The sequence below is a fragment of the Ambystoma mexicanum genome, chromosome 9, assembly GCF_040938575.1.
Source record: "Ambystoma mexicanum isolate Mex_15411 chromosome 9, UKY_AmexF1_1, whole genome shotgun sequence".
In the NCBI taxonomy this organism is placed as follows: Eukaryota; Metazoa; Chordata; class Amphibia; order Caudata; family Ambystomatidae; genus Ambystoma; species Ambystoma mexicanum.
In genome coordinates this window covers 1,500,727,108-1,500,752,132 of record NC_090931.1, presented here as the reverse complement: position 1 = coordinate 1,500,752,132, position 25,025 = coordinate 1,500,727,108, and the positions used below count along the sequence as shown (strand labels likewise).

General features: G+C 45.6%; 1 protein-coding gene across 1 annotated transcript in view; it reads left to right on the top strand.

The window, feature by feature from the left end:
• Window positions 1–531: 531 nt before the first annotated feature.
• The window catches only part of LOC138489325 (zinc finger protein 420-like), a 32,469-nt gene continuing 7,975 nt past the window's right edge, over window positions 532–25,025 (top strand). The window contains exon 1 of the mRNA XM_069617024.1: window positions 532–735. The gene's annotated coding sequence lies outside the window, so the exon portion shown is untranslated. The remainder of the gene's footprint in view (window positions 736–25,025) is intronic.

Sequence of the window (25,025 nt, the reverse complement as noted above, 5' to 3'; positions counted from 1 at the left end):
CAGATGTTGGCAGATAAGGCTCAGTGAGAGGAAATGAGTTGCTTAGAATCACACATTTTAAGTGGTGCCTGGATGTGCAATCAGTCTGCAATTCGGGCCCTTGACCATGCTCACAGCTCCAGCTCGTACACATGTGTGTCTTCGTTGTGGCTTTGATGAGTAGACAGAAATGACAAAGACCTGAAAAAAATGAATATATTTAGTGAAAACACCTTAGTTAAAGTGATGTAAAAAACATGTCACAGAATAATGCACAGATAGTGTGGGAGAGACATAATTATATGAATCTCTACGGATCCCTCCTTGGCAGTTCACTGCATCAAATGGACCACATGGCGCCTGTGAGACATGGGGACGCCCTTTTCCTTGTGTTCACTGTAATGGAGCTGCATAATGGTCTATCAGCCAGAGGGCATTATGGCCGCATGGGAGCTTAACACGGAGCTCAAAGCCTGTTACCCACTTTGCGCATGTGCAGGAGATCCGTGTCCCCTGTTTCGGTGATTAGTGTCGCCTGTTAGGAGCAACTTCAGTTAAATACTGGGATCCTGCATATGTCCACCACTGTCTCCCAGACGCCTCCTCTCTTCCCGGTTGGGTGTTGTCACGAACTCTGCAAGAGATCACTGAAGAAGAATCCACCCGAGATCACAGGACCGGAATCCACCCAAGATCACGGGAGAGGAATCCACCCAAGATCACTGGAGGGAAGGGGCTGAGCAAGAGCCAGGTCAGGTGAGTTGCCTTCCCTGTTGTTTTCATGTGGTCGGGAGTCATTGCTGCCATCTGGACCCATGTGACTGGGCTCACCTTCAGTCTCTGGCCTTTTAGCCAACGGTGCGGTGGCTTCTGGGAGTTGTAGTTTCACTTCTCCCTTATTATATATAGTCCTTTAGGCATTAGCATTGATTCCCAGCATGCAGCCTGCTGTCATCTAAACAAACAGGACTGGGCAAAGGTGTATTTTATTCCATGGGGCCTTCTGCCAGGCATGCAGAGCTTATAATTGTATTTTTGGAAGATAAATCTGAATGCTTATATCAGAAACACTGCACATGATGAATAAGAATGACGAGTTGCACAATACCTTAGCAGGGTGATTCACAATCATAGTGAATAGTGAGCAGCTGATGGGGGTGGTACAATACCTTAGCAGGGTGATTCACAATCATAGTGAATAGTGAGCAGCTGATGGGGGTGGCGCAATACCTTAGCAGGGTGATTCACAATCATAGTGAATAGTGAGCAGCTGATGGGGGTGGCGCAATACCTTAGTAGGGGGATTCACAATCATAGTGAATAGTGAGCAGCTGATGGGGGTGATACACGTTTTGACAGTGCACCATATACATCATTTACACTTATTTACACTCCCGTGCAATGGGGGGAGAGGCCGGGGAGTGGAAGAAAGGGGTGATGCCACTGTAGCAAATCTGCAAAGTCTCCCACAACCCCCGGGAGTCTCCAGCAACAAAATGCCACCTCCCCCACCTCTGAGACAGACTTTAATCATGACACTAAATGAACTTCATGGCGCCCACATCCTTGGGCATTCTGCGAGACAACACTCAGGAGATGGGTGTGTTGTGCTGAGCACAGCATAGGCCGGGATTTCCACTGCAATCAGGAACACTATTGCAACATGTACTCACCTAGGTGTGTACAAAGCAAGTGTAACTCTCCCAATGCACATCCATAGCCTAAGACCCGGCCTCAAATCCTCTAAAATGCTGCCGGTCTCCCAAAAGCAGCGACTCTCTCCTCATATGGTAGAGGAAGCATGAGGAGCAGGATGGCTACCCCAACAGAGTGCCAGATTTTAAAACATGTTTTTAAAAATGTGTCTAGGATCATTGTTCCATTCAGGAATAGTAGATAGTCACTTTATGAATCACCCACCGTATTAATCAGTCTCAAGAAACATCAAGGAGTACAAGTGTACAAACTGTTCTTTTCACCTTTTCCCTGAACGGTAAGGGCCAGGTTAGTCAGAACATTTACATTTACTTACTCCCCACTGTCGCCGTCGTGAGCGCCAATGAAATCGTAGTCCCTCAGGAAGCTGTGCTTCATTCACAGACAGGATTGACAGATGTCACAGCCACATCATGTCAATTCCAAATCCTGAGGCTGTCTAGATGAGTTTAAATGGCACATGGCAAGAACCACTTTAATGATTGGGTGAGTGCTATGAAAAAAGAAATGAGCACCAATCGCGTTATGCCTAATGAGCACGCAACCCCATGATCACAGAGATATTTGTCAAATGTAAAGATCTGCGGTCATTCTTATGTTCCCAACTTCTGTTTCATATTATGCAAAGTAGCCAGGGACCTTCATTGCTGCTATTTGTCCCACCGCCTTTCTCATAGGGGTATTTCCAAAGAGTATAATGGGACTGTACAGGAATGTGAAACTTGGAGTGATAAGCATGTATTAGAAAATAAACACATGTATATGGTTAGTGTACTTTGTATAATATTCTTTGTTCAGTAAGATACGTGTATCATTCTTAGTATGACTACAATATATACTGGAAGTGCGTCTTAGAAATGAACGGTGTCCTTCCTTCTCGGAAAGGGTTGTGGTAAGGTTAGAAGCAATGATCTGTTTTTTCTGTTCGCACCAATATAATACTTAATTTCGTGCTAGTCGCTGTGGGGGAGAAGCACCTGATGGTGAGACATTGTATCCCCCTTTTTTTACAACTTATTGTACCCTGCCTATTATATGGGAAAATACAGTTCCCATCATTCCTCCCCACTTTACATTTACAACACTACTGAGCCGAGGAAGATGAGGAATCGCCCCAGGAAGATTACCGCTACTGACTTGCAATGGCTCTGTCCCTTTAATGAGATCAGGCAGAGTCAAGCATGCAATCTTTTATTTTATTATTATTATTTTTTTAACTCTTTATTTCTTATTATCCATAAACAAAAATAAAATACATCAAAGGTAATACATGTTACATTTTAGATCTCAATGGCATTAAAGAATATCACTTCAAATAACAGAATTTAAGGAATGCAATAACATTGATCTCATCATTAACAAATTGAATGCGTACTAACCTAAAACATAACCATGAGTAAGAATCCGACAACCACAACAAGAAGGACTACACCACACAGACACGTAAACGTACACAACCCCCCTCCCACCCTAACACACTTTTTAGTCATCAAAGTAAACCCACATTTTCAATAGTACAAACCAGGATCATCCATGAAGTTCAATGAAGTTTCTCCAGAGATCCTCATAAAGTTCTTCCTTGTGCTGTCTATGAAACATAGTTTTCTCATATCTCGACAGAACTTGCGCATCTAAAATCCAATTCTCTATTGACGGTTTCTTCCTTGTCTTTCAGACCTTTAAGATCTGTTTATTCACCACCAACAATACTTTATTAATCCAGCACAATGTTACCCAATTAATATTATGTCCACAACCAAGAAGTTGTAGAATGACTGCTAGAGGATTACGTGGGTAAGCAATTTTCCAAACCTGGTCGATTCTGTCCAGCACATCCCTCCAAAAATGTACCACCCTCTCACAGTTCCACAACATATGAAGCAAACTACCCCTCTCCTTCCCACAACCCCAACAAGTATCATCATCCATCATTCCCAAAGTACACATACGCACCGGGGTCCAATACATTCTACCTAATATTCTTTGGTGCGTATAGCGTAGCTGTAACTCTGCCTTAGCCTTTATTGGAGCTCTCCATACTTTTTCCCATTCTTCTTGTGTTAGTTCTCTACCCAACTCCTCCGACCACAACAATCGTAACCTCTCCCATGAATCTAACCACCTCGCCTCTGGTTGCATACATTTCATAATGTTTGATACTTTCTGCGGCCCACTAGTCAACACAGTAAAAACTTCTGGTTTCTTTGAGAATGGGACAGTCATCATCTGCCTTCTTTCAGAGATTAAGCGTACCAATTAATTATACCTTCTTAATTCCCTAATTTGTATACCAAATCTCTCCACCAGACTCTCAAACGGGACCGGTCCTCCATCATCCCAGACGTCACCAACCATTAAATTTCCTCTACTGATCCAGCTCCTCCAGTTCAATACCTTGTTATTGACTCGCAGCCCGTATTATGTCAAAGAGATGCCTCTTCATAAATAAACAATCCTTGCCCGCTATCTATTATCAAAGAAGTCAATGCATCCGTAGTCACCAAAATCGTCTTTAAGCTCTGTATCTTCCCAGGCAGCTTTCCAAAAGAATACATATTCTTAATGTCATACAGCAAAAACTTCTGTAATTCAGTTTGTACCCACCATGGCATCCAATTACGTTCCCCGCAAGAGTAGCTAGACACCTTTTTCAACAAAAAACCATTATGTAATTCCTTAAAATCCATCCTTAACACTCCTGACCATAATATCCCGTGGAATTCTATCCCTCTTTCCTTCACCCCATAGGAAATTTTGAAACAACCTATCTATACGCCGAAGAGCTTTCATAGTGAAGAGTAGGGGCAATGATTGGATCATATACAAAACCTTCAGCAATAAAAGCATTTTAATTGCATTAACTTTAGCCCAAATTGTCAAAGTTATACGCCTCAATTTTCTAATATCCTTTTGTAGGATTTCAATGGTTCTATCTACATTACACTGACCTATTTGTCTAATGTCCCGAACTAAATGAATACCTAAATACTTTATGCACTTGTTCTCCCATTTACAGTTCCAGACTACTGTTTTACCCCAGTTAATCGGGTAAACTGATCATTTTCCTACTTCTTCAAAAATCCCTCTTAAAAGCTGACCTCCCTCCACAGGATTATTCAAAATAACCACTACATCATCCGCATAGGCCAATGCTTTTACCTCTCCATCTCCTACACAAAGACCGCAAACTCCCCTATGATGCATAATGTATGCCAGCAGAGGCTCTAACACCAGATTAAACATATAGTACCCCTATATAGTGGGAATGAAGTTGAAAACCCCTCCTTCACCCACACCTTTGCTGTAATGTCAGTTTGTAACGCTTTAATTCCATTATTAAACAACGGCCCAAAACCCAATTTTGATAACGTGGAATTCAAGAATTGCCAGTTTACCCTATCGAAGGCCTTCTTGGCATCTAAAAAAATTAAAACACAATGGCCCTCATTACGACCCTGGCGGAAAGTGACTGACCGGAGCGCCACAGCGTAAATAGCGTTTCCGCCATTGCACGAAGGAGCAAAGTGCGGCCCATTCCGACCCATCGGGCACGAGCACCACGCCACGGCGGAAGTGCAAAGTCCGCGATGGCGGAAATGACCCCAAAACGGCCCACACCGCCGCTGTACGGCGCCCTAGGTGCAATACCGCCACCCCTCTTAGCGGTCACCGCAGTGTGCGCCTACCGGAAAGTACGGTGACCGGAAATATACGGAAACGGAAGTAAAAACATGGGCCCGGAACGGGAAACATCCCGGCGTACACCTATAAAACCACTAAAACCACACAACCACTAAAATCACTACCCTGAAACACACCCCAACCCGTCACCCACCCTAGCGAAACCAAGACAAATGGGAAAAGTAGCGAAGAAAGCGTGCGACCGCAAGCGGCAGGTCCACTTCTCCCGTGAGGAACTCACCGTGCTAACAGAGACCCTCCAGGAGAATGCTGCCGTCGTCTTCTCCACGCAAATGACCAGAACGGCACTTGCAAACAAGAAGACCATATGGGCTCTGGTGGCACAGCGGGTAAGTGCGGTGGGGACCGCACCCCGCACCCCACAGCAATGCCGCAAGCGATGGGACGACCTGCGGATACGCGTCCGCAGCATACTCTCTGCCAACCGCAACATTGCCACAGCCACCGGGGGAGGTCCTGAATCACCCATCAAGTTGACCCCCTGGGAAGAAATCTGTGCCTCCACCATCGGAATGGAGAGCATAGAGGGAGTCGGAGGGATGGAGAAAGGAGTGCAGACATCCGAAGATTCAGGTAGGTGTGCCAGATAAAACAATGCCAAATCCACACAGTCCATCCATGTGAAGTACCATGCGTCCACATACATAGAACACATGTCCAGGAGAACGTCCACACACATCGGCCTGATAGCGCACGTTAAAACCCACAATAAATACATAAATAATTAAAAACCCCTAATACACGCACTACACGTGCAGCAGGCACACCCTAACTGCAGGCTGCCAAACAACTGCACCCTCACTCCACACACAAATCAAAGCACCTCCAAGGACCCGACCCAAATCACCCTCAGGTACCACCCCAAAGCATGTGATACAATGCCATTCCAATTCCCACAGACCCATCATTAACCCTCGCCCTCCTTTACTCCACCACAGGGTCCGATCCAAACGACGAGCTACAGGACACCCCTACCAGCACACCTGCAAAGAGGGCCAAGACCAACGGCCAGAGACCCTCCACCTCAGCTGCACGCATCAAGACACGGCAGCAGCACAAATCAGGTGGCAGCACAGAGGAGGGAACATCAACAGGCACCCCAGCAGCCAGCATGCCCACAACACCACCACCACAGGTCCCCCCAATGGATGCCACAGAAGGCACTGCCTCTGGTGGCAGCAGCACCATAGGTGACACCCCATTGATGGCAGCATGCTCGGACACAGAAAACGGGGATGTCGAAGTCAGATCCATCCATGACCTGTCCCAATCCCCCTGTCTGTCCCATCCCGTACAACATGAGGATACCACGCAGGGGCACCCACAAGACGACGACTGGCCATCCCCCACAAGCCCTGTGGTAAGGCAACATGAGGACAACAGCCCCTCTGTGACACCCCCGCAAATGGCCATGGCCCAGCAGAGGCAACAGTCCCTCGACCAGTTAATCGTACAACAGCAGCAACTGGCCACACTCCTCAAGGACCATGCCGATGAATGTGGGGGCACTAAGGCAGACATAGAAACATCAACTGAGACACTTAGGGCAGAAATGGAGAGAGGTACAGAGACGCTAAGGGCACAAATGGAGAGTAGCACCGAGAGCCTGAGGGGGGAACTGCATGCGACGTCCAAAGACGTATGTGCCGAACTTGCCGCAGTGCGCCGTGTGCTCACTGAGCTCTCGCAAACCCTTAGGGACATGCATGGACGTGAGCAGGCAGACACATCATCCGTTGCAAGTTCCGTCCAGGGCAGCCCCCAACGTAGATCTGGAAGGAACCTGCGCTCCACAGGCAGGGGTGCCCCTGATACCCGCAGAGGGGGCTTGCAATAGCGACAGCCCACTGACAATGAGCATCTTTGGACACTGGTGTTCGGGGGGGAGGTAGGAGGGTGGAGGGGGTGTGTTGGGCTCACTTGGGTGGCGGGTCGATAGGGTGTTCAACATGACATCACATATGCCATAAAAAGTGCACGATCAACCAATGAGATGTGTGGACATTGATCTTTGTGTACTAGGCCATCATAGGCGTACAGTCCATATTGTGCATGTCCCAGACACACGCAGTGCCACGAGTCCCGTGTCCATGTATCAGCCACCAGGCGTGAGTGCTAGAAGCATACATCAATGAGATGCTGACGAATGTCACGGGCCTCCGGTGCCTCGCAGACTCCATGAGGTGCTGCCACATCCCCACCCTCATCATGACCATCATCAGGTGCTTGCAGTTCTGCGTCAGGGGGCATGGGCACATTTCTACGTACGCACATGTTGTGGAGCATGACACATGCCATGACCATCTTTGCAACCTTCTCATGGCGGTACAGGAGTGCCCCGCCAGACCTGCTGAGGCAGCGGAAACGAGTCTTCAGTAGGCCGAATGCCTGTTCAATGACTACACGGGTACGTGAGTGGGCATGGTTGTAGTCCTCCTCATGCTGGTCCCGTGGGTTCCGGACTGGTGTGAGGAGCCATCTCTTCAGTGGATATCCAGCATCACCTGTATGTGGACGAGAAACGTATGATGTGGAATGCCATTGCTACGTACGCACACCCCCCCCCCCTTCCTGCCAGGTCATTGCCAAATCACATACCCCACATAATCATGCATGTAATGAGACTCACCGAGTAGCCAGGATCTGTTCCCTGCGTGTCGCTCCATGTAGCGTGGTATTGTAGAGTTCCTCAAGACCATAGAATCATGGGTTGATCCAGGGAATCGGGCACAACAATGTGTAATGATCCTGTTGGAGTCACACACCATTTGTACATTCAGGGAATGAAATTGTTTTCGGTTGCGGTACTGGGCCTCCATGGCATGTGGGACGACCAATTCCACATGGGTGCAGTCGATGGCACCAATGCAACCCGGTATGCCGGCAAGTGCATGGAATCCCACTTTTGTGTTGGTAATTTCCTGCTCCGAGCGTGGTAGAAAGATGTAGTCGTCTGCGTGCTGCAGGAGGGCATCGAGCACTTGAAATAGTGTCCGTGAGAACAGTGGCTGAGAAATGCCATGCAACTGTCCGACTGTGTGCTGGTAGGTGCCTGTGGCCAGGAAGTGGAGTACAGACACCACCTTCAGTAGGGGTGGGATGGCGGTTGGGCTATCTATCATGCTGACAAGGTCAGCCTGTGTCATGTCCACAATGGCGGCTATGGTGTCCCGGTCCAGACGGTAGAGGGTGTGGATCTGCTCATCAGTGAGGTTGAACGGATGTGCTCGGAGGCGTGGGATTGCGGGCTGCCTGCGTGGTGGTAGTGGCTGTGCTGGCGGCCCTTGCTGGCCCTGCCTTGGCCTCCTCCTCCTCCTGCGTCTCCTTCGTGCGGCCGGTTGCAGTTGGTGTTCGTCTTCTTCTTGGAGTTGGAGTAGTTGCAGTGCTATCAGGTCCCCCAGGGCCAACATCGCGAGTCCTGCCGGTAGCATTTCGGTGTGGTTGTGGGAGGAGACTGGCTGTGCAATTTATGTGTTTTCAGGCTGTATGGCCTCCACCTGTGGTGATTAATTCCACCTGTGCAAACTGCTCTCCCCTTTGGCCGAGCACGTCCCGCGCACAACGCTGCAAATCGGGGAATGGCATCTTGCTATTGCAATCATGTATTTGTACCCGATGGCCGTGTAACATTGGTTGACATGTTCATTCTGCTGTGGTCCCATTGTTGCACATACTATCTGTGCAGTCGCGAACAGACTTGTGAAGGGTCAGTGGAACGTAGTACTCGAGTAACGGTGGGCCCTCATGCATCACTGTACCGAGTTGCAACGACGGGCGGGGCGTCCCATTTGTGGGTGAAGGCAGTTGCCATTTTCACACACAGCCGCACTCGATGGAATAATTAGTGATTTCAAACGGCCACAGATGCCTTTTCGGCGTGATGTTGCAAATGTGGAATTCGAAGGGCGGCGCTTTCGGTTTCCAGCTAGCGGCGAGGAGATGCCCACAGGTCTGACTGCAAATATAACGTTCTATTGTTCAATGTCCTTGAGACAGGGCCCATGGCGAGGAAGCAATGATTGATATGAATAGTTTGGGATGCGCAATTGCTACGTGGGCGATGAGGCCGGCCGTTCCCAAATACATGTTACTTCACAACACTGGAATTACGGGCTGGGGCACTGTGGATTTTGCAGGCTGCATAACGCACAGACTCAATGGATGTTTCTAATGTTATGTGAGTAATTATTCAGGCGTTTTGATTCCGGGATGAGGGAATGATGAATGGATGCATGGGCAGGTGATTTGATACAGAGTTTGCCATGTACAGGGCTTCTTGGGATCTATCCGCCTCCCCTACGCTATGTGATGCAGGGCTGCCATGGTGGGACCATCGTCTATCTGGCCTTGTTGAGCCCTCCCTGTCTCGACGCGCCCTCAGACACTTGTGTCCATGCACGTTAACATTCCCATCTGATGGATTCTGTTTTGACAGACGCATGCACAGGTACACTCGTTTGTGATGGTGTTTGCACCTCGATATAGATGGTTAGGAGTCGCAAGTGGTTTTGGGGTGGTGATGATCCTTTGGAGTGGGCTAGCATGCATATGGCTGTGGATTTCGTGAGATCATTGAAGTGAGTTGTTGGAATGTAGTTCTGATGGCCATTCTGTTCTTTTTCTTTTCTTTTGGTTGACAGGTATCTCCTCCCCTTTTGCCACTGCCATCTGTATGCCACTCCTGCAGATGGGTTTTACTCCCGACACCTGCTGCTTCGTGTTAATCAGTGGAGCAGCATTACGATCTTATGGGACGATCGCCAATGGCCCACATGCCCTTACGCAGTACTGGTGGCTCGGAGCAACATTTCGGCCTTTCAGCTGGACTAGTGCCTCCCCATTGGGACGGCCCTGCGGTTCTGTGCGCTTCCATGTTGCCTTTTCGTACGTGAATGTGGCTCTGTGTACCATGAGGGAACAGGGCGACACACAAGTAGTGGCTGGTCATTTCTTGCGGATGCAGCCCACAATGGTGATTAGTGTTTAGGAGTTCATGGCCTGATGGCTGTATGGGCTTGGTGACTTTGATGTGCATTAAATTTCTATTCTGATTTGGCCCGTGTAGCGTTTTTCTTTGCAAGTGATGTGGCATATGCCTATTTGGGGGGCGATGTATTGTGAGGAGATCTGCATTGGGTTCCAGCTTCGGAGTTTAGTTGCGTGGTACTGTACTGGGCGCGTTTGCCTACTAAGCCCGTGAGGTCAGGGATGGGGGCTGCCAATATGACAGTTTGAATGTTGTCATGCTCAGGGGCGGGGGATTGGGTTTTGTGTAACAGATGCCGGTCAGCCAGGTGGACTGGTGGAATGATGTGATTCTCGGAATATTGCTGGTCACAGGTGCCTGTGTTTGCGTGCGTTTCTTGGTGGGGGACTGTGGTCATGTCCATTGGGATGGCTTCTGTATTCGTGCCATCTGTGCCCTGCAGCTCCCATTGGCCCCTCTTGTGTTTCTTTTGTTCGTTGCCATGCATGGGTGACTTGTACATTTCAATGGTTGCATTGTGACTTCATTGCACCTACGGGGAGTTGTACTTTGTGGGCAGGGAGCGGTGTACAGGCACTCAGTGGGGCCGTTTACGGTTGATTCGCGATGCCGTACTTCTCACCATGGCGGAATGGTACATTACGCCATGCCTGATGGCGTTAGGTACATGTCCGCTAGGGTCGGAATTGGCGTACCGTTGCGCCATGGTGGTGTTTGCGGTTTCGCATGGCGCGCGCGCGCGTGCTTGGTGCAGTTAGCGTTGGCGTTCACTACGGTGTCGCTAATGGCTTCGTACTTTGCGGTGACGGGTCATAGTCGCACCGAGCGCTATTCGATGGCGGTATTGCATTTCCGCCATCGTTTTCCGATTTCCGCAAGGGTCGTAATGAGGGCCAATATCCTTGACCTCTGAATCAGGTAGACTCAAAATGTCCAACAAAGATCTAATATTGTCGTAACCGTATCTCTGTCAAAGGTTTCCCCCCGGCTCACCTGAGTTCTCTTCTTGTGACGTTCGCGGAGGACTCCTTCTCCCGGCCGGACCGGGACTTGTATAAGTGCGCGCAAGTCGAGTCTGACTCCAGCGCGAGCGTTCAAAGTTCCAGGAAGTCGCGTGTTCCAGGACGTCCAGGAAGAGGATCGAAGAAAGGTAATAGATACTGGAAACAGGGGAAAATGGAAGAAAGAATAAGGGAGTTGGCCAGGAACTTGAAAGGGTAACGCCGAGCAGCACACACACGTCGAGACACTACCTAGAGATAGCGTTGAGACGCGCGGGGGCGTGGCCCATTTATAGAACGCGCCGTGTCTGACGTACAGGCTAGAATGGAACACGGCATTGGGCACGGCCATGTTGGAAGTATCAAGGAGCACACTCTCCGTCTGGACCAGGACCAGGAAGACCAGAAGGGCTATGTCCATGGTTCATGACAGCATGCCTCCTCCGAAACCCCGTCCCACCAGGCTTGCCAGGGTGTATGAGATGGAATCTTCTCAGCAGTCGAGGGTGTTTAGGTTGGATAGTGGTTCCCATGTTCTCTCGCTAGGAGGATAGCCTTTCCACTCGACCAGGTATTGAAGTCAACCCCGTTTGTACCTGGAGTCACATATTCTGGATACTTCATATTCCAGCTGATTGTCCACTATCACAGGACTGGGTCTGCTGGTTTTCCGGGTGGAGTGGATGTAGGGTTTGAGTAGAGAAGTGTGAAAAACTGGATGTATTCTCTTCCAGGAGTTTGGTAGTTTGAGCCGATAAGAAACAGGATTGATGATTTCTTTTATGGAAAATGGACCATAATATCGGGGGGCTAACTTGTTAGGGCGTAAATGTGGTAATAGTTTCGAGGACAACCAGACCTGGTCACCAATAGAATAGGAGGGTGCTGGTCTTCTTTTGGAATCAGCATATTGCTTAGTGTGAATCTGAGCCTTTCCCAATTGTTCCTTGGCTTCCTTGTGGATGTTGAGGAGAGTTTCAATCCAGGAATCAAGTGAAGGTACTGGAGTTGGATGTGGTAGAACTGAAGGTAACACGGAGGGATGAAAACCTTGACTGCAATAGAAGGGGCTAATGTTGATCGCTGAGTGATCTGAATTGTTATAGGCAAATTCGGCCAAGGGTATAAGGAGGGACCAATCATCCTGTACCTTGGTTGCGAAACAACAAAGATATTGCTCCAGGGTTTGATTAACACGTTCTGTGGCCCTGTTGGTCTGTGGGTGATATCCAGATGAAAGAGCCGTTGAATCCCTAGTACCCGACAGAGATGTTTCCAGAATTGTGAAATATATTGCGGTCCTCGGTCCGATATGATCTTGGAAGGGAGTCCATGAAGACGGAAAATGTGTTCTAGAAAAATTTCTGCAAGCTCTGAAGAGGAAGGAAGTTTATAGAGAGGCGTGAAATGTGCCACATGAGTAAACAAGTCTATGGTTACCATGATGGTCGTGTAACCCCAGGAAGGTGGTAATTCCACGATGAAGTCTGTAGCTATACATTGCCATGGTCTTGTTGGCAGTGTAGGTTGCAATAGAAGGCCCGCCGGTCTCTTATTGTCGTGCTTATTCTGACTGCAGACAGTACAGGTCTTGATGTACTCTTGTACCTTGCATTTCATTTCCGGCCACCAAAACTGTCTTTGTATAAGACGGAGCATGTTGGTTACACCACGATGTCCAGAATGAAAAGTATCATGGCAGAGAGTTATTATTTTATGTTGAAGTTTCGGTGTGGGAATGACCAAGGCATTGTCCTTGAATAAGTATCCTTCCTTGATTCTTAAGTTCCAGGCATTTTTCCTAGAGACGTCCTTCCAGAGGTCAGAGGACTGGGTTTTGGCTCGAATCTCTTCCAAGAGGTTGATCGCTTGAGCTATAAAGATTGTGTTGGGAAACATTGTAGGATAGGTCCTATCTTCAGTGGTTAAATAGTCAGGACGTCGGGACAAGGCGTCCGCAATCACGTTTTGTTATCCAGGAACATGAGTGATTTGGAATTGGTACTGGCCGAAGAAGTAGGCCCAACGCGCCTGACGACTGTTCCTGCACTCCATAGATTGGAGAATTTGTAGATTTCGATGGTCCGTACGGACCTGGACTGGATATCTAGCACCCAGGAGTAAATGTCGCCATTCTGCGAAGGCTTGGCGGATTGCCAACAGGTCCTTTTCCAGGACGGAGTAATGGGTTTCGCTAGTTGTTAGGGTTCTAGAGAGGTAAGCCACTGGGTGGTCCATCTTGTCCTCAAGCACCTGTTTCAAGACTGCTCCTATGGCATGGTTGGTGGCATCCGTTTCCACTATGAAAGGGCGATCTAAGTCAGGCTGAGCCAGGATGGGGGCTTGTGTGAATCTTGTCTTCAAGCGTTGAAAAGCCTTCTCTTGTGAGGAAGACCAGATGAAGGGAACATCCTTCTTCAGCAGAGCAACGATCGGTTGGACGAGCTCAGAAAAGGTAGGAATGAACTTTCGATAAAAGTTAGCAAGTCCCAAGAAAGACTGAGCCTGTTTCACCGATGTAGGAGCAGGCCAGGCCAGTATGGCCTTTACCTTTGAAGGGTCCATTCCAACTCCTTCTGAGCTGAGGATGAATCCAAGGTAATGAACTGAAGTCACATGAAAAAGACATTTCTCAGGTTTGACCAAGTGCTTGTTTTCATGGAGCCGTTGTAGTACCGCCATGACATGTTCTTCATGTTTCAAGGGATCCTTGGAATAAATCAAAATGTCGTCTAGATAGACAATGACAAAGAGAAAAAGCATGTCAGAAAACACCCTATCCATGAAACGTTGAAAAACTGCAGGGGCATTAGCTAATCCAAAGGGCATGACTAGATATTCAAAGTGACCAAAGGGCGTTCTAAAGGCGGTCTTCCATTTGTCCCCTTCCCGGATACGGATTAAGTGATAGGCACCCCGGAGGTCCAACTTCGTGAATATTACGGCGCCTCTGACAGCTTCCAGGATATCTGAAATCAGAGGCAGAGGGTACCTATCTTTGAGGGTGCATTGATTTAGACCACGGTAGTCGAGGCAGCGTCTGAGTTCCTTGGAATCCTTCTTAGGAACGAAGAACAATGAGGCACCCGCTGGAGATTTTGAGGGTCTTATGGTGCCATTTTCCAAATTGATGTCCAGGTATTCTCGGAGGGCCTTTTTCTCAGGTTCTGAAAGGATAAACATTCTGCCAAAGGGAATTACTGCCGAGGGATCTGTCTCAATGGCACAATCTTCGGGTCTGTGAGGGGGTAAAGCCTGGACTGTGGCAGTCGAAAAGACATCAGTATATCCTTGGTAGGTCTCTGGGACTTGTACAATGTTGGAAACCATGAGTGAGGTTTTTTGCTCTCCTGAATGTTCAATAGCTGGTGTTAAGGAGAGATCCAGGGATAAACAGTGGGACATGCAAAACTCAGAGCCCAGAAACAATGACCCTGCTGTCCAATTAATGTACGGATTATGTCTTTGAAGCCAGGGCATACCCAGAACCATTGGGTGATGGGCTGATTTGATGATGTCGAATGTAATCTGCTCTTGGTGGTGGTTTATGGAGAGACAGACCTCTTTTGTCTGTAGGGTTACGGGTCCTGAAGAGAGAGGTCTCCCATCAATTGCTTCTACCGGCTGTTTAATGTTCCGTGACTCATATGGTATTTTATGTCTGATAACCCAGTCTTGGTCAATGAGAATTCCCATAGCTCCACAGTCCACCAGGGCCAGTATGGGATAGGTCTTGTGCTTGGAGGGCGATAGAAAGGCCTGTAGCACCACCAGGTTATTCTGTCCAGGAGAGTTGAAGGATGTGATTGATGTGGAGCAGACATCTTTCTCCCTAAACCGCGCTCCATCTAGGGCCGGGAGCTGGCGTTTCCCGAACGCCATGGAGGGGCTAAAGGACATTCTCTAACGAGATGCTTGTCTGAGGCACAATACATACACAGGCCGGTGTGAATTCTTGTCATCCTTTCTTGTGGAGTAATTGGCCCACGAAAGGCGCCTATTTGCATTGGTTCGGAGTCGTTATCAGGGGTTGAGACAGGATCGGATTTCACAGTCGACTCCGGAGGGGTTCGTTGAAAGGCAGTCTTAGCCTTTTTCCTTTCAGCCAATCTTTCCTGGATACGAAAGTCTATTTGTAAAGCTAGATCTACCAAAGCCTGAAACGAACTGGGGCGAGCCACTCTGGCTAATTCATCCTTGATATCGTCATTTAGACCCCTGCAAAATAAGGTGAAACTCGCTTCAGGGCCCCAATCAGCCTCCTTTACCAGCTGTTTGAATCTGGTAACGAACGTTAGCATATCCTGGGATCCTTGCCGAAAATCAAGTAGGCGTTCCTGGGCGCTGAACACTTGTTCGGGGCGGTCAAACATAGACTTGAGCGCCTGGATAAATGCATCATAATCGTCCAGGAGGACGTCTCCAGAGTTCACTAGGGGAGTGGCCCAAGATAACGCATTCCCTGTAAGATGGGAGATTATGAATCCCACCTTGGCCCTTGAAGTTGAAAAATAATAGGGCTTGAATGTAAAATGCACCAAGCAGGAATCCAGAAATCCACGTAAGGATTTTGGCGAGCCATCGTATTTGTCTACCACTCCACCCAGTATCACGCTTTCCTTATGGGCAGAGTCACGTGACAGCACTAATTGTTTCAAGGCTGAGTTCTCTGCCTTTAAGTTCTGTACCTCGGTTGTTAGCTCCTGCATGCCGCGCATGAGGTCCTGGACCGCTTTCTCCATAGCGGTATCAGTGTTGATCGCTTGCCGTCTCAATCTGTCAAAGGTTTCCCCCCGGCTCACCTGAGTTCTCTTCTTCTGGCGTTCCGCGGAGGACTCCTTCTCCCGGCCGGACCGGGACTTGTATAAGTGCGCGCGAGTCGAGTCTGACTCCAGCGCGAGCGTTCAAAGTTCCAGGAAGTCGCGTGTTCCATGACGTCCAGGAAGAGGATCGAAGAAAGGTAAGAGATACTGGAAACAGAGGAAAAGGGAAGAAAGAATAAGGGAGTTGGCCAGGAACTTGAAAGGTTAACGCCGAGCAGCACACACACGTCGAGACACTACCTAGAGATAGCGTTGAGACGCGTGGAGGCGTGGGGGCGTGGCACATTTATAGATGTGCTGTGTCCGACGTACATGCTAGAACGGAACACGCCACTGGGCACGGCCATGTTGGAAGTATCAAGGAGCACACTCTCCGCCTGGACCAGGAACTGGAAGACCAGAAGGGGCTATGTCCATGGTTCATGACAATCTCTGTTACATAAATCCAGACTGAGACCGCTCTATCAACTCCCCCATGTATTTTTCCAATCTAATAGTTAAGATCTTGGGGAGGATTTTTATATCAACGTTGAGTAAAGAGATTGGCCGATAATTACAGCACCTAGTTGCATCCTTTTCCCGGTTTTGGGATCACTGTGATAATAGCTTCCTTCATTGAGGGACACAACTTCCCTTCTCTTATAATTCGATTAAACAAACTACTCAGTATCAGCACCAACATCTCATCATATTCATGATAAAACTCTACTGTTAAGCCGTCCATTCCCGGGGAGTTTCCTTTTGTTAATCCCCCAATTACGGAGACAATCTCCTGTGTGGTAAAGGGAGCTTCCAAAAAATGCCTACCTTCCTCAGATGGTGAGGGGAGAGCAATTCTCTCAAAGAAACTATCCAATTCATCTAGTCCTGGAGCCAGATCTTCAGTATACAACTCAGCATAGAACGACCAGAAGCAATCACCTATGTCTACCTTCTTAACTGCCATATTTCCAGATTCATTAAGAATTTTATGAACATATAACCTCTCTGTATAGCTTTTCAACCTATTGGCCAAAATTCTACCCCCATTATCCCCTCCTTCCCAATATCTTTGTTTCACATAGTATATTCCCCTCGCAACCTTTATATTCATTTCACACTTCAAGATTTCCTTAACATCCACTATTTTAGCTCTTACACTTTCATCTTTAGACAATGCATATCTTTTTGTAGATCCCCTAGTTCTCTTTCAAGTTCAGCCAACCTAGTTTCTCCTGATCTTTGTACTCTAGCAGTCCAATTTATCAATTCCCCTCTCATGGAAGTCTTAAAGGAGTCCCACACCACCATACTGTATGCCGTTCTATTATTCTCCCTAAAGTAATTCGGTATAAACTTAAATGCATCTTTATTTTGCAACACAAAGGGGTTCAGTCTCTATCTATAAACTCCACGCCTCTCCGGGAGTAAGGTCAGCTTAGTCTGCACCATTGAATGGTCTGAAAGGTGTCCTTCCCCAATACTCGCCTCCATTACGGTCTGTATCAATGTATCCGACAAGAATATATAATCGAGCCTAGAGTATGAATTATGCACCGGTGAGTAATACGACAATTCTCTATCTCTCCAGTGCAAACTCCTCCAGACATCAACCAAATCAAATACCTCCATCAACTCTTGGAATTCTTTACTCGATTTATGCCCTGTAAAGTTACATGATGAGGATCTATCCAATTTAGGATCTAGTACACAGTTGAAATCACCTCCTAGGAGGATCTTTTCACCACCCATATCACGCATCATTGCCATCAATGAATCAAAGAACCTTCCCCCTCCTGCACATGGGCCATATATAGAACTGATTGTTATTAAAGCGCCTTCATATTTCAAATCAATCAATATGATATGTCCATCGCTATCCATATTTACTTTTTCAATGCTTGCACCTAGACCCTTCCTCAACAAAATTCCCACTCCCCTAGAATTAGAAGAGTAGCAATTCAGTAGAGCTTTGGTATATTTTGCATTCGTCAGAAGGCCTCCTGTACCATCCTCTAACTGCGTTTCTTGTAGGAAAGCCACCTCTATTTTCTCTCGCCAGAGTTTAGACAGTACCTGCTTTCTCTTTCGTGGGCAGTTTAAACCCTTCACATTCCAGGTGCACACTGAAAGCGGGCCCATCTCAAATATGATAAAACAATTCACTCACATGCACACACTTGAGTTCACCCCAACCCTCCACCATTATTCCCCTTCATCCATCCGTACATCAACCAACATCACATTACTATTTGTACTTGAATGGAATTCCTGGTTCCATATCAATGGGTTGTACAATACATGTAGTTCCTCCCCCATCACACAGACAACAAAAGACAACACAAAGACAAGATGTACAACACTGTTTGAACGAAATCCAGTTCCCATGGATTTTATCAGAATACTGTTATATACACAGATTAAATCACTCCTAACCATTCACCCAGAATCCTTTACCCAAGGATATATAATCACAAATCATCCTCTATTTCTTCAGATAAATAGTTTATGTGACCATCACCTAATCCCCCCTTGAATATTGATTAATTTCGAGTAAGTAATCCCTGATGAAAACCAGTGTTCCTGTAATAACTGCTAAATTAATGACTATGTAATACCTACCCAACTAACTGGAATTGAATGAGTACACCAAACTAAACCATGCTCCACAAGGTCTTCCCCACTGGCCCAATCTTTCCCCATAAGATTGATTGAGTACACCAAACTAAGTCATGCTCCACAAGGTCTTCCCCACTGGCCCAATCTTTCCCCATAAGATTGATTGAGTACACCAAACTAAACCATGCTCCACAAGGTCTTCCCCACTGGGCCAATCTTTCCCCATAAGATTTGTGACATCACTTATTTCCTTCACACCCAGCGTGATACACCACCCAACTCCATCAGCTCGAAGGTAAACAACACCATACCCAAGGATGAAAGGAAAAAAAACTATTTCAACTGTACCAGGACATTAACCCAATATTTGAAACCATTGAAACCAGCAATGGCCGTGTAATCTTACTTCAAGTTTCTAAATGCATTTCCCTACATCATAGCTGGAGAAGTATCCAACCCCTATCATGTTAAGCCCACCTCCACTAGAATTAGCATATCTGGCCTCACCATCCATATTACGTTTGCAGCACAGCTTGTAATTAGTGTGCATTATAAGTCATTCAACAAAAACGCCATAACAAACCTTAAATCCTCATTGACATGCACAAAAATGCACACATCCTAAATGGAAGTCCTCTGAAAAGTAATCATTTTCTATAATAGGCTGATTGGGAGATAACAGCACTACCAGCACTTACTTATCGTGCAGATTTGGACCATTCAGCTGAATCATCTGGATTATACCACATCATTATGTAACATTAGATAAGAGTGCTGCATTTATGACCACATTTAAATCATGCCCCCAAAAATCACCCAAATCCAGGTAGATGAAACAGGTGGGACCGCAGCAATCGTATCCCTTCAACGACAGCAGTGATCCAAAGCTGTCTGAATTCAACCGACAATGGCATGCTATGGAATGAGTCCTGACGAATTAACGTCCATTTGCTAGTGATCCGAGAAGCATATCCGAAAGAGCCTGATATCACGCAGGAACGTGCAGATTCAGTCAATCGGGAAACAACAAAAGGAGATCTCCTTACCTCCGTTCTCGGCAGCACAGGTCTCCACACTGTACCACGCCATTGCCATCACCTCGCCATGTCACTGCCTCTTACTCCCGTATATCCACTGGCTAAGTTCCCCATTCCTCTTTCAAACGACACGGCGGCCTAGCGTAACGTAACGTGGCATACGTACGCAGGTCCTTTCCTCAAATATCCAAGTCATTGTTCTCACAGCCTCGAGAAGATATACAAACACTGACAATATGAATTAAATATGTTCAAAATAACGGCGCTTCTTTAACTGCCTACTTAACAAATACAGAAAATTTCAAAAAAACATTACAAACCCGAGAAATATTATACAACCCAAACCAATTAAATGAATAAAGTCAGAAAGTCATCTCTTCTTCTTGTTTAGTTTTTGAGAGGAGGCTGCCTCCATTGGCTCCACATCCAGGTCAGATAAGAAATCCTCAGCACCTCTATGATCAGCAAATGAATGAAGCTGACCCTCCACAATTACACGAAAAATAGCCGGATAAATCATGAAATATTTGAGTTTCTTGAGCCTTGCTTTCTCCTTTGCCACAACAAAACATTTTCTTTTATCCATAACATCCCGGCTCAAATCTGAAAACACCATAATCTTGTTTCCTCCCCAGGCAAGATCACCAATTTCACGAGACTTCTTCAACATCAGTTCTGTGGTTGGGAATCTTAAAAATTTGACAATAAAATGTCTGGGGCGCTGACCCAAAGCTGGATTCTGGCCCAAAGACCTATGTGCTCTCTCAATATCCAGTGGTATTTTAGGGTCCAGATGTAACATGAAAACCAGAGCTTTTTCCAGGAATGAAATCGGGTTCCCTTGCTCCACATTTTCTTGAAATCCAGCTATCCTTATGTTATTTCTCCATGAGAAATGTTTATAAACACGGGCTCCTGGAAAAACCCTATTCTGCCCAGGAGGGCTTCATGGTAAACAAAAATACAGGTGAACGGGTCAATGTGACAAGCATACCCGCTTACTGTTCAATCACCATTAACACATAAAAATCGAGTACCACACCTAACTGTTTAGTATACTGTTTTTTGTATTTTAGAGTATCTACTTAAATATTGCTTTAGGTATGGTGCTGAACATCATGGGTTACAGAGTGAGGCAATATTTTTTTTTTTTTTTTTTTTTTTTTTTTAATTTGTTTTGGCACAAGCCTTTACAAAATAATAAATTTGCATATGCATTTCATTATTATCCACCAACCCTGACAAATGTTCCTAATTTTTGCTGGATCAAAGTTTACAAATACTTCTACTTTATTTTATTATATTAGATTGTCAAACCACTTTCTATTATGACCTGGGTTGCTGCAAACATCAATGCAGCGTTAGTGCCCGAGATGATTCTATCCCAGAGGAAGTCTGTAACTATGTCTTCCTCCCTCCGCACGAGATCTCTAAAAAGTCTAAATCGTAGTGGCCATGTGCCTTCACAATCCATTAGAACATGTCTTAGCGTTTGTTTGGCAGGGTTTCCACAGACTGAGCATAGTTTTTTTGCCATGTCCCCTTGGTTGCGTTTTACCAGAACAGCACCACAATGGACAAGGTTCAGTCTCATTCTGAGGAAGTCTGAACGCAGTTTCCTATTAGGGGACTTCAGGAGATATCGGGAGAGACACCTGAGTTTCTTTTCTCCTTTCAGGAAAGTGTTTTGCGTTGGGTCCTCTCTTACTTTTTCTACCATTTTAATCCAGTCCCATTGTTCGAGTCTTCTTTTTACTTTAAGTGGGTTTAGGACCAAGATCTCTTCATTTAGATCTACTGCATCCAGTCTTTTCATCGTTTTCTCTTCTAATGAGGCGAGGATGGTTGATCTCTTTAGTAGTGCTTCATGTCTAAGATCTCCATACATTGTCGAGTCTTTACTTGTTATTATTTCTCGATATAATGAGATGAGCTTCCAGTCTGCCATACAGTTCAATGATTTTAGACCTAGTTCAAATCTCAGACTTTTTAATGAGGCACAATTTGGGAGGCCCAGAGCTTTTTTCCATAGATGGCCCTCAAAATTGTCCCAGTTTGTAAACCAGAGATCCGGCTTTGCTTCTAAGCCATATAGGATGACTGGGACCACTTTGGCTAGATAAAACTTCACCAATGGGAGAATGGAGAACTTGCAAAATGTATAGTTTAGCTTAATCATTTGTGATGTAAATTGTTTAACTTTCGCCATGATTTCGTTTTCTGCTTTGTATATTGCTGGATGGGCATGGATGTTATATCCCAGGTATTTTATAGTTTCAACGGTTCTTATCCGTTCTCCTCCCATGTTCCAGTTTCTACATTTTGTTTTTGATAGTGGATGTTTGAAGATCAAAATGTTTGATTTGGCTGGGTTAACTGTCAATTTATTTAGTTCCACATACTCATTCATTTTATCAAGTAGATGCTGTAAACCGATCAGTGTTCTGTCGAGGAGAACTATATCGTCCGCATACGCAAGCCAACAGATCTTCCTCCCATTTAACATTGGGCTTAACAAAGCAGATGATTGTAAAAAAGGGCCCATATCTGCCAAGAACAGGTTGAAGAACAGGGGCGCTCCCAGGCAGCCTTGTCTTACCCCTCTATTCACTTCAACCAGTCTTGAGAGATGTCCCATTGCATCAAGCCGTATTCTCAAATTAGTATCTTTATATAGTTCCACTAGAATTGATAATAGTGGTTCTGGCATTCCCCATTTTCTGAGTTTCTCCCAAAGTAGTACTCGTTCTACCTGATCAAATGCTTTGGAAAGGTCTATCCAAGCTCCGTACATTATTTGTTTTTTTCCCCCTCTTTTTTGTTCGTTTAGGATGTTTAGGATCAGGCCATTAATGGATGTTGAATGGCCTTTGCGGAATCCTGTTTGATAGCGTGACAAAATATTGGACTCTTCAACCCATTTCATGATGTGATTTAGTAGGAGTTTCATGAAGATTTTACTTTCAATGTCCAACAATGCTATTGGTCTGTAGTTACTTGCTACTCTCCGATCCCTAGTTTTAAAAAAGGGTACTATGAGAGCCGTTTTCCAGGATGCTGGAAATGTTCGTTGTTTTAATATTTCCTTAAAAAGAGTGGATAAAAGCTTTGACCACAGCACTGGTTCATTTCTCAATGCCTGGTAAGTCAGGCCATTTAGTCCCGAAGCTTTAGATGTCGAGGAGTTGGCTATAATTTCAAGTATATCCTCCTCCTTAAAGTTAAGTTGCCAGTGGATATCTGTTTTGTTTCTGAATTCGCAATTGATTTTACTCTTGAATGTTTCTGTCAGATATCTCACCCAACTATCTTCTGACACTAGATTACATAATGATTGTGTCTGGTCCCCTTCGAATTTGTTCAATATTTCCCAGAAGTTCTTACTGTTTCTTTCTCTAAGGGTGCTAAGTATATGCTCACCATCTGTTTGCATCCGAAGGGCTTTATGCGAGATTGACCATGATTTATAATTTGCTTTTTGGTTTCTTATCTCAGTTTTCATTTTTCCAAATGAATATCCTGCTCTTTTTATATCTCTTAGAGCTTTTCTATGCTCTCTTTTTTTTCTTTGTGTGAGTTCATCGAAGGCATGAAGATGTTTCTGTTTGGTTTCTCCCGCTAAATATTTGGGCATTAGAGTTGCCCATAGAAAATTGGTAAATCGTTCTGGGTCACATTGTGTTTTCCAAAAGTGTTCAGGGAGCCCTTTAAGTTTTCCATTTAGTTTGATTCCCCCATCTTTGTATTTTACAACTCTAAGTTTTCCTTTTTTACCTTCTAGCAGCTGAAGTTCTCTTTCAGCCTCTGTTATTATAATATTTTCAAATGACAGCTCCAATCTACTGTGATCACTGCCTAGCTCCTGTTTTATTTTTAGAGTAGAGGGCAAAGCATGTAGGGTTTTTGAAACAAAAATATAGTCTATGGCGGAGGATGTATTCCCTCTTCTCCAGGTTGTATATGGTTCTTGGTCACCCTCTAGTGTGCACATTACCATGTGAAGATCCCATTCTTCCATAAATTCCTGCCACTTTTTCCCCTGACTGATTTTCCCATGAGACATTCGATCTAAGCCTCCTTTTTGAGGATATAGGCAGTTTGAATTAAAGTCTCCTGCCATCACGATTTTACAAGCGGCTAAGGTTGTTTTTAGTAGTTCGAATAGTGATGCTAGGTTTTCTAAGAAGCAATTTAGTTTCGATGTTGCAGGGTTCCAGTAAATATTTACAAAGACCCAAGTTGTCAAGTTGTAATAGTTTCTTGTAATTTTACTTCGGCTCTGCATGCTTGGATACCCTGGGGATTTTTCCATATTTCTGTAACATTTTTAAAAACTTGATTTTTTAGTGCTATCAATAGGCCTCCCGAGGGACGTCCTAGTGGTTTTTGCGCAGCTGATAGACAGTAAACTGTGTATCCTTCAATATTTAGTGGGTTTACCAGCCAGGTTTCTTGTAATAGAACTACATCTCCCTGGCTGAATAGATATGATCGTGTTTCTTTGCCTCTAATGACACTAGAGCCCCTTGTATTCCAACTAAAAATATTTACATTGTTCCTTCTAAAGTCGCTGTGTGCCTAGGCCCAGTTTCTGTAATACTTCTGTCAGTATTTCTGGGAGGAGCAAAAGAGTGTTGTCTTTTTCTTTGAAATCTTTTTCTGAATTTCCTTTCTTTATGAGAATCGCCTCATTTTGAGGTATTTTTCCTTTGATTGAGTGTACAGGGTTGTGTTGTTTACTCATAACGTCGCTTTCCCTGTCATTGCATGAGACCTCTAGCCCGTAGGATTCTAGTTCAACTGAGTTTTGTAGAATGTCATTTTTTGCATTCTTAGAGGACAAGAGAAGCTCAACCAAAAATGGGTCAGTTGACAGTGGGAATTTCACGCTCTCGATGTCTTTAGATTTGAAGGAGTGAAGATTTGCAGTTTTTTGTATTATGTCTAAAATCACTCCCCGATTCAAGGCTTTGTGGCGTCCATGGTTTGATCGTAGTCTCAACCAAACCCTTTGGATTTTATTTTCCAACGATGTATTTTGGATTGGTTGATCACATGTTACAGAGGAGTGTTGGGACCCTACTTTGTTTTCCTCGTGATGTGTAAGAATGTCAAGCCTAACAAATTTTCCTTCTCCGTTTTGAGTTTTGTCATCATTTACTTCGGGTATGTTTTTTCCCAT